The following is a 10,513-nucleotide window of genomic DNA, read 5'->3' as shown; positions in this document are numbered from 1 at the left end:
AACGGTGACTGTAGCAGCAGGATAAATGTATGTTAAAAAATTGCTGGCCTCCCCCATCTCTCAATCTCACATGTTTATTTGCATTTTTCTTAGTATATCTTCTATCTTTTATGAATTATATACATTTTTATGTATGAAAAATAATAAATATATGTTAAAAAAATTCAAAAACGCATAATTCCGCATAATCTGATTAATCGGCGCATAATCCAATTAATCGTGACTCGCTCTCGGACTGCACGGATAATAAAACCGTGTTTTTGAACATTGAACCCACATGCTAATTTTAGAACCTTTTAATCCTTAAATCCTCATTTGGCAAGGGGTTAATTGAATGGTCATGGGGCTTTAACCCTTCATTAAATACCCACACAACAAGAAAAGACCACGGGTTAACAAACCTGCACGTGAGCCCAACAACCTAGTTAACCTGTCATTTGACGGGTTAACTATTACTTGTCAAAAGATGGAACAAGTAATTGCTCCGCCCACAGTTACATGGTTCTCTACTAATTGGATTTGAAATAACCTTATGATTCAGTTATTACATGTTTTGTAGCACAAGATTTTTCGTCAGATATTAAGTGTACTATATGTAATGAATCTTTATTTTTCTATTCTTTTGTTTAAACAGCCTATGTCTGTACTTTATTGATTATAAAATATAATTTATTTACAAAGATAAGAAAACAAGTCTATATCTGTACTTTATTGATGGTAAAATATAATTTATTTACATAGATAAGAAAATAATGTGATGGAGAGACGAAAGTTTTCATGCTTATTTGTTACCTGGAAGATTATGACAAGAACTTGCAGTAAAATTTTATAAAATAGAATATATACTTGCAAAGATATGAGCTATCAGGTCACAAGGTGAAATTAGTCTACATGTGGACCTTGATCTCTGCCGCAATCCTTGGGTACTCTTTTTGCTTGATGGTCCCTGGAGGAACTATCAAAGAAACAATAACATTCTGCTCTAGTTTGTTTTTTTTTTCTTTTTCCATTTTTTTTTCCTTTTTCAGTTTGTTTGTTAACGAAGGAAACCTTGGCTAGCGCACTCCACTCCTTAAGGGAAAACCCACTATAAGAAAGAAAGACATGAGCCAGCCTGTAGTTATCTACTAATTTGATTTGAAATAGCCTTATGATTTTGATATTACATAACTTGTAGCATCAGATTACTTGTTGGACATCAGGTATACTAGCTATGTAATGAATCTTTATTAACAAGAGAGTAAAATTATTAGTGAGGATTCGGACTAAATGCAAGATGATGTGGATTAAATTCTTGTTGAAACTAATTGTTTCGAGACAGGATATCGATTGTTAGGCAGATAAGAATTTTGTTAGGAATGAATGCAAATATATGTATACATGTGATTATGTAGAAAATCTGATTTGTTGCATCAGCAGAAGATGTAGATTAATTCGTGTAGATGAATTAGTCTAGTACATAATATCTAGTACACCAGAAAATTTTAGGATATTAATAAATTTAGTTTTGCGAGATTGCATGCAAATTGAAATGAACCAAAGATTTTAGTGTTGCAATTTTACTTAGAGCATGTGAAAATTCTTTCTATGTACTGGAGAGAAGTGACAGAGACTATAAGCTTTACTAGAGGAAGATGTCAAACTCAAGAATATAGTTTATTGATTGTGTTGTAAGGTTACTTATTTTTTGGTATAAACAAATAATCTAAGTAGGTCTGAATTGTATCTCTTATAGCTTGGAGCTGCAAATTAATTTTGTAATTGAATTTGAGTTTCCTTTAAAGCTAAGTCCATGTACAACCAGTTTTATAGTTTGAATTCATATTGCTTTATAGTGTCAACTCGATATCAAAAGATAGTAGCATGTTGAAATTCCTATAAATCTAGGCTATAATTTATTACTTTATTATTCAATTGATTAACTTTTTCAAAATATTTCATTAACAATTTAGAATGGCTAAAAAGAACATGGTAGCACAGACTCAAATTGAAGGTGGACAGTCAAGACTTCGAGCAAAGAATTGGACTATAACTGAAGATAATTGTTTGTTGGGTATATTAAAGGAAATGGTTCTTAAAGGAATGGAGACCCCTTCACAACCGAGCAATGACAAAAAGTTTCTTAGTATAAAGATAGGACCGGACAAAAGGACAGAGGCAAACCACAAATGCAAAGCCGCTCTAAATTTTTGAAAAAGCGATATTGCCTTAATTACAAGCTTCGAAATAAATCGGGTTTGGGATGAAGGTAAAAATATGGTGATTGCACCTACCTCAAAAGATTGGGAGGCATTGATAAAGGTATTATCTTTATATTATGATATTATTAAAATTCGAATATTATATAATTAAAACTATGATTTCTTTATTATGAATTTTTAATCACAAGACAATGATGAGTATCTAAGAATTAAGAACAAACATTTCCCTCGGTTTGATGAAATGGATTTTCTATGTGGAGGTAATACATCTAAAGGGTATTTGTGATTTGGCACTACTGATAATTTCAACGAGCGTGAAGGAAGTTCTAGTTTAGATAATAAATTAGAGGAGATTGAAGGGCAAAAGAATAATGAGATAGGTTTGAGTGATTCAGCGAAGGTACAATGAGTGCAAGGGACACAAGTTCATTTTAGTGAGACACGACCTTAGTCACAACCAACACCTATTTCTACTCCGAGCATAAATCGTCATGCTCAACCATCAGGTCCAAAGCGTAAGATTAAAAATGCTTCACCTATGCCACAGTCATCATACATTTTCAGGTACTGAAGTTGAAAATGGTTTATCAAAAATGACTGAGTTCCAAAAGTAAGAATTTGAAATTACAAAAGAGCTAATCTAGAAAAGGGTTGCCTACTAATAAAATGTAAGAGTGTATGGAAAAGATAGTGACATTAGAAGGTATAACTAATGATTTAGTTGTGGTAGGAGTTGAAACTATTATGAAGAAGGAAAACAGGTATGTTGTTAATATGTTTAATGGGCAAATGCTATTATCTTGGCTCGAGAAACAAATGGATCTGCAAAATGCAACGTCTGGCTATCCATCAACAACTTATTTCCAACAATAGCGACCTCAAATGCACCATGCCCAATACGAGGCCTTTCATCATCCGAGATGACAAGGGTTTTCTCAGACATCGCAAATCACGTATGTCTCAAGCTCATGACAACAATATGCAGGAGATGGGGTCATTCGTCAAGGAAAACACAACTTTTATTCGAAATGATGTTTTATGTTCAAGTCTCAAGACTAATAATAGGGTTATATGTGCCCTCATATTTAGTTTATTAGTATGTTTTTATGCTTCTAGTTGAAGTCAGTGATGTTCCAACAGTAACTCTCTTATGTTAGGCAATCAAATTATGACTTTTTCTTATGTTTAGATTAAATTTTTTTATGTTGGATGATTTTGTGTTAGATAAATACACAGCAATTTTGTGAGTGGGAAACACTGTTTCAAAAAGCCTCTGCCTAATCTGCCTAGGCGTACGCCTAGACCTAGGCGGTAACTTGGCCGTTTAACTAGCGCCTAGAGCCATGGCGGTATCAGGCTGCCACCTAGATTTTACGAGTGTTTATGGGAGCATTGTCTGCTTACATGGATTATACCCTTTAGGCCTTGACCGTGATTTTCTGTGTTGCAACATCCACGTCCTCTAACCTCCTTCAAACTTGTTTAACCTCCAAATATGAACACCTTCACTGCCTCCTTCGACCTTCAGCAAAACTTCATCGACTACCACTTATATGAAAAAAGAAATCCGCCTAGACACTAGTCCAACATCTAAATTTTCTATAACATTAACATTTACTATTAATTATTGCAATTAAAAAATAAAAAAGAAAATTTCCTAGGCTCTAGGTGACGGGTTCAACGCCTAGATCTCCTAACGAACCTTGTTAGTTATAATTTTGACTATTTATTATATAAGTATGCATGGGTTATTGTGGATCTAGGATTGCTATCTTTTTTTTTACAAATTTATATGAATTTAATATATATTTTTATCAATTATTATAATTAAATAATTTAAAAATAGTCAAACGCCTAGGCGCCGCTTAGGCATACGCCTAGATATCTAAGCGCTAGGCGCTGGCTCAAATGCCTAGTCTGCCTACCGCCTTCCGTAACATTGGTGGGAAATTATTAATTCTTCTGCTGGATGGTTTCATGATTAGTTGCTCATAAGAGATTGCAAACTCTTTATAGGCTGGTCAAGCATCATATAGTTCAGGAACATAGATATCAAAGGAAAGCATGATGATACATAAATTTTATTTAGATATTGAAATGTATCTATGTCTATCTTGGAACATTAGAAAGACTGGCATAAAAGTCCACTAGCTTTTAGTTACATTATTTTTTATTTTGCGTTAGATTTGAAAATATGCATGTATGCTTTTGGTGATTTTGGCATTACTTTCATGCCAAATGCGATAAACAGTAAAAGATAAGGCTAGCCTCTCCACCATATTCTCAAATGTCAATCCCCCCTCCCACCAATCAATTAGCAAATTGACCCATTAATATAGACCATATACAGCTCATTTTCTTGAACCCCAACCAAAGAATAACATTGTTCCACACATTCATAAAGAACTGACATAAAAAATGTCAACGGCTTTCAGTAACTTGCCTACACAAAGAGCAAATATTATACAGAACATGTTTAATTTATCAGTGAGATTTTTACTTTCTTGAAACTTTTTTTATTATACACTACTTGCTTTCAAAAAACTTAAGCTTCTAACATTGTATTGCTATTGTTTACAACAATTGCCTAATTATTTAATATTTAATTTGGTTGAAGATGAATTCCTTTGAAGATTTTGCTAGAGAACTAAGCGATGACACACTTGATGACGAAGATGATTACATAGATATGTTGCTTTTGAATGATGATGAGAGGATGAGTACATGTGGAGCGAGATGATTACAAGTATCGATCACCAGTCAAATGTTATGAAGCAAGTTCCTCATCCATGTCGTACTAAGTCATTCTCTAGTCATATGCTTGTAGAAGATTTGGACATCCTGATCGTTTATATTCTTGCCTCCGAATAAGTTCTGAGGCAATTCCTTTGCTTAAAAATGTTCGAGTTGAGAATGCTTTAAGACCAACTAGATATTGAAGCTACAATGAGCAATTGTGCATATTTTTACACGGAAATTTCACATGCCCTTTCAAATCGAGTATTAGCCGAAAAATTCCAACATTTAGGAGAGACTATTAGCACACATTATAATACTATGTTTACTGCAATATTTTCTTTGAAGCAAAGATTATATCCAACTCCCTTTGCCCGATGTAAATGTTCATCCTAAGATTCGAGAAAATTCCCCTTTTTTCCATATTTCAAGGTAGATTTTTAACAAATATTTGGAACAAATATTTGGACTTCTTTTAAATGTGTACGTGTACATATGTCTGTATAACAGAACTCCATATTTCTTTTGTGTTTGCAGAAAGCATTGGGAGCAATTGATGGATCTCATATCCCGTAATTGTAAAGAAAAAAAATACAACAGGTATCGTAATCGAAAAAATATCATATCTCAAAATGTAATGGCAGCATGCTCATTTGATCACTTTTCTTTATGTTACCGTTGGATGGGAGGAATCAACATCCGATATGGCAATCCTTCATGCAACACTGGAGGATGATAAATTTAATGTTCTTGAAGGTAAATTTTAATATTTTTCTTTTTAATTTATTTGGATTGCATTAGTACTAATTTTAGATAATTTAAATGTGTTGGTCCATTTTACTTAGTTGACTCGGGATATGCTAACACTCTAAAATTTATCGCCCCATATCATGGATCCCGCTACTATCTTGGACATTTTGCAAATAGGACTACTGCTAAAGCCTATTAAGATATTAAAGACAAATTTAATCATAGGCATGCTCAACTACGTAAAGCAGTTAAAAAGGCATGGGGAATTTTATAGCAAAGATTCAAAATTTTGAAAGTTGTTGCTCCTTATCCTTACAAAACTCAAAGTTAAAATTGTCATTGCTTGTCGTGTTCCACATAATTTTGTTGCAAGGCATCGGGGAAATAACAAGTATTTTAATATGATCAATGGACTTGAGATGAATGAGAATGAAGATGAGGGGGAAGAAGATGACCCACAATACATGGTTGGTGCAGATGAGAGTTTAAGGGCCGAGCAGCTTCGCAACAGAATTGCTTTTCAGCTTTGGAATAATTAATATCAATAGATTACGTCAAATATTAATCTGCAAGGAGGTTGAATTTTGACCATAATGAGGAATTTAGATTGTAAACTTTTGTTTTTTTATATTAGCAAACTTATAATTTTGGATAGAATTATTGAGTAAATTGTTACTATTTTCTTGAATACTCAATCTTTTTGCTAAATCAGTTGATTGATAAGGAGCCATTGTTAGCTCTTTATCGCTGTGTAACATTTTATTTCACACGAAAATAATAATATATATTTTCTGCCTTTTGAACAATTATTTTATTAAATAATTCAGAAATGATAATATTTTATAGTTAAAATTTATGTAAATTAGTTTATTTTATTTTAATAAAATAATTATTTGTAAATTTTCAATAAGGGTAAAGTTAGTATTTAAAAAGATAGTGCGATTAATCTCCTCAACCCTTCTTTATTTGCCAAACACAAAAGACTTAACCCTCGTCTTAACTATCTAATCCAAACAAAATTAGATTATTTTTAACCCTTCATGATGGATTAATGAAGTTAACCATTTGCCTTACTCCTCTCTTAACCCCTTGCCAAACGGGGTCTAAGGTGTCATTTGGTAACAGGTTAAGTGAGGGTTTAAGTGTTAGATATAGGTGCCCTACAGGCAATAATTATATATTGTAACAGCACCTATATAAATATAACATCCTTGTTCAAAATGATAGTATCCTATTTTGGTCAGATTTATCTAGTATTTTAATACAGATAAAGTCATTAGAATGATACTAGGCTATCAGACATTTCGGATATAATCGTAATGAATAGATCTGATTTGTCACCAACGTATATTCTAAAATGTTCCTAGTCGATGAAGTGTAGAAATGGGACATCATCACTTTGGGAAGACTAGTATATACTCAATTTCTCCTTTGGTAGGATGATGATCCATCTCTTGGATCATTGATGTGAGACATCAAGATATAGTATACAGATGATGATCCATCTCTTGGATCATTGATGTGAGACATCAAGATATAGTATACATGTGACTCATTAGTGAATGAGTTGACAAGATATAGTATACATGTGACTCATTAGTGAATGAGTTGACTGAACGACTCACTGAGAACGTCTAGTTACTAATTATACTTAACTGTCAAATAGAAGTTCTCAATTGATATAGTACATAGTAGTCTCTTGACCTGATGTATGAATGCAATATCTTACATGTCAGTATAGGTCTACTTAGACTTTTACCTAACCACAGTTCTCATTGAGTTGTGCATAACGGTTTTTGTTGGGTGCATCTCGAGACATAAATAGATATTGAGATGCCAAAATGGGGTTCGTCTCTCACTGTATAGGTGGTTGATGTCATAAGATTATTTGATATAATTATAACCTGAAAATCATTGGTCAAGATAAATAAGATAAACTGGGTGTCAGCTTGATCTAAAAGGTTATGAGTTTAATATCAACAAACACTAATCAAGCTATTAGGGTTTGACAATTTTCCATACCCTTGGCTCGATAGTTTGACATTGTTTGACGAAGAGACCGGACTGTACAATGTTATCACTGAGTGGTCCTCATAAAATTATGTAAGCATCTTGCAGATATTTATCACAACTGATACCCGGATAATCTTCATGTGTAGCTAGCACCTTTATCGTACTTGTGGATATGATCCACTGTCGAGTCTTAAGTTGGGCCCTAGAGTCACACCAAGCGCATACTTAAATCCTATGAAATACAATTTATAGAGTTAAATGTGTATGATTGATACGTATATATGATTTTCACCGGATACACAAACGATTATATGTATCGGTAAAATCAGAATGCTATGTGCTTAAGAAATGAATTCCAGTATTTTTCCCATAAAGTTAACTTTTAGTCAACTGGTTGACTTTTTGGTCAACAGTTGACTTTTGGTCAACTCATTGATTTTTTTGGTCATATGATAACTTATTAATTAATGATTGAAAAATTACGTAATACCATATTTATGAAACAATGTATTGATGTGGTATTTTTATTTATGAAGTACACTTCATTATACCTTGATTAATGAGTCATGAGATGAGTCATTAAGCTGGTATGGTTTGAGAACATGGTTTTAGCACATAGTTTTGATTCTTCATGACTCTTTGCATGACTCATAAGATGAGACATTGTATGACTTATGAAAAGAATCATTACATTTAGATGACTCATGGCATGATTCATGAGATGAGTCATGACATATCTCACTTTATATATATATGAGATCTCTCTTATGGAGAAGTTAATGAAAACTTGGCTAAGTGATTTTTTCTATAAGAGAATAAAAGAGAGCTCTACCTCTTACTAAACTCTAGCAATCTTTGAGTAAAAAAGTAGTAAGATTTTAAAGTACCCCGGGTGGATATCTTGCTTTGTGTCTCAAAAAAAACTCTGATTTTATCAAGCTCACTTGAAGACTTGGAGATCCACTACAATGGGGTTTACAATAACAATGAGAACGAACTAGAGGTTGTTTGATCTACCATCGAATCACGCTACAAAAGTAAGTCTTTAAAACTCTTGGTTGCTCTCTTTATTATAGAGATTATGTTAGATTTAATTAGGATGGTCCTAGCTTGTATTTAATGCTCTCTACATGCTTAGTATTATTATACATACAGTCTTCTGTTGCGTATTTTGCATGTCATTAGCACGAATTTCCAACATGGTATCAGAGCCATGGTTCCATCTAATTAAATCTTAACATGCTCATCTAACTCATGGAGGACTTTATTCTTGATTCTAATTACTAGTGTAGATGAAACCAGTTAATTAATACAAGTTGTTTTGTAATTAGTTATACTAGTTATTGATTCAAAAATATTATTTTTTGGTTCATAAATTTTTAAGAGTAAAAACACTTGTATAAATTACAAAACACTTATTTACAACTAGTGTAGTTGTATGTTAGAAGCATGATAATCCTATTTGAGTTAGGATAATCCCTATGTTATCTAGTTTTTTAATTTGTTGCATAACTAGATAGATGCATATTTCTTAATGTTGATTAAGTTATATATTTTATATCATCTTGCGTGGATGTTATGTTTATGAAAGGTAGTGGACAACAATTCTCTTGCATTTATTGTATTGATGTAATATAGCTAGAAATGTAATATTATTTATGACATCTTCCCTCCCCGAGCATGGGCTACACCTACAGGTTTAGGCACTTGCTCACCGATCATGGGCTACGCCTACGGGTATAAGCCATTGTTCGAGTGTGTGTGGGGGGGTATGGTTGTTTAGTTAAGTTATTTCATTTATAGCTTTTATTTTACATTCAATGTAATATTATTACTCATCCTATGAGATAGTTTTTCCATAATAAATGGGGCTTGCACGTCCTATGAATATGTGATTGTAATAATACAGGATTTGTAAGAGAGCTAGCACTGCAAAGAGTTACAAATTGCTTGTCAAAATATAATTAGTGTAGTCGTATTTTATTCCTTTAGTTATCCACTACCATTCCATATTGATTTTACATATGTTGATATGTTGGTTGTGTCCCAATTGTAGATGTCAATACAATTGGGTGCTATATCTGCAAGTTTATATCTCTATCTCACTAGAGAAATAGTTTTATTATTATAAAAAATCATTTTAAAATTTGTGAGACATGACAATAAGAGTTTATTGACCATAGAGTGGTGAGACCGATATTAACATAGCGTTAGTGTGAAAGATAAATAAAGTTTATTGACCATAGAGTGGTGAGACCGATATTAACATAGCGTTAGTGTGAAAGATAAATAAACCTAAAGCAGTTAAAAGAAATGTATTTAGAGACCGATATTAACATAGCGTTAGTGTGAAAGATAAATAAACCTAAAGCAGTTAAAAGAAATGTATTTAGAACGAACTTTTAACTAATGTCAAGGAAAGTAATTATGAGATATAGCTCATGGGATGATACCCAACTTAAGATTAAGGGTGATGCCCAATCTTTCGCGCTATAGTCTTAAAGAGCGGTGGTTACTTAATTAAGGTCCAATGAATATTCTCGGTAAATATCTCGGAACCCTCCCACCAATCTTGTACTTACCTGGCTAGTTTAATTATTACAAATATAAATATAGAGCATCTTTAAACTATATCAAGTTTGATTATGGTAAAAAATTTATGAAATCGTCTGTAGCCCTCCATCATTTCAGTTGAATACTACTAAGCTTATAAATACTTTGTTTGTTGGCTATCGTCAAGGCAATACTATTCTATGGCTAAGTAGTTTCATCTGTATATAAGATATAAGGATAGCTTAAGTTGGTTATGTAAC

General features: G+C 32.7%; 1 protein-coding gene across 1 annotated transcript in view; it reads right to left on the bottom strand.

Moving 5' to 3' along the window:
• LOC109820163 (phosphatase IMPL1, chloroplastic) overlaps positions 1-10,513 on the bottom strand; it is a 33,799-nt gene that overhangs the window by 1,154 nt on the left and 22,132 nt on the right. The window lies entirely within an intron of this gene.

The sequence above is a fragment of the Asparagus officinalis genome, chromosome 8 (assembly GCF_001876935.1).
Source record: "Asparagus officinalis chromosome 8, Aspof.V1, whole genome shotgun sequence".
Taxonomy (NCBI): Eukaryota; Viridiplantae; Streptophyta; class Magnoliopsida; order Asparagales; family Asparagaceae; genus Asparagus; species Asparagus officinalis.
The sequence above is the reverse complement of the archived record's forward strand: the minus strand, read 5'-3'. Positions and strand labels throughout refer to the sequence as shown.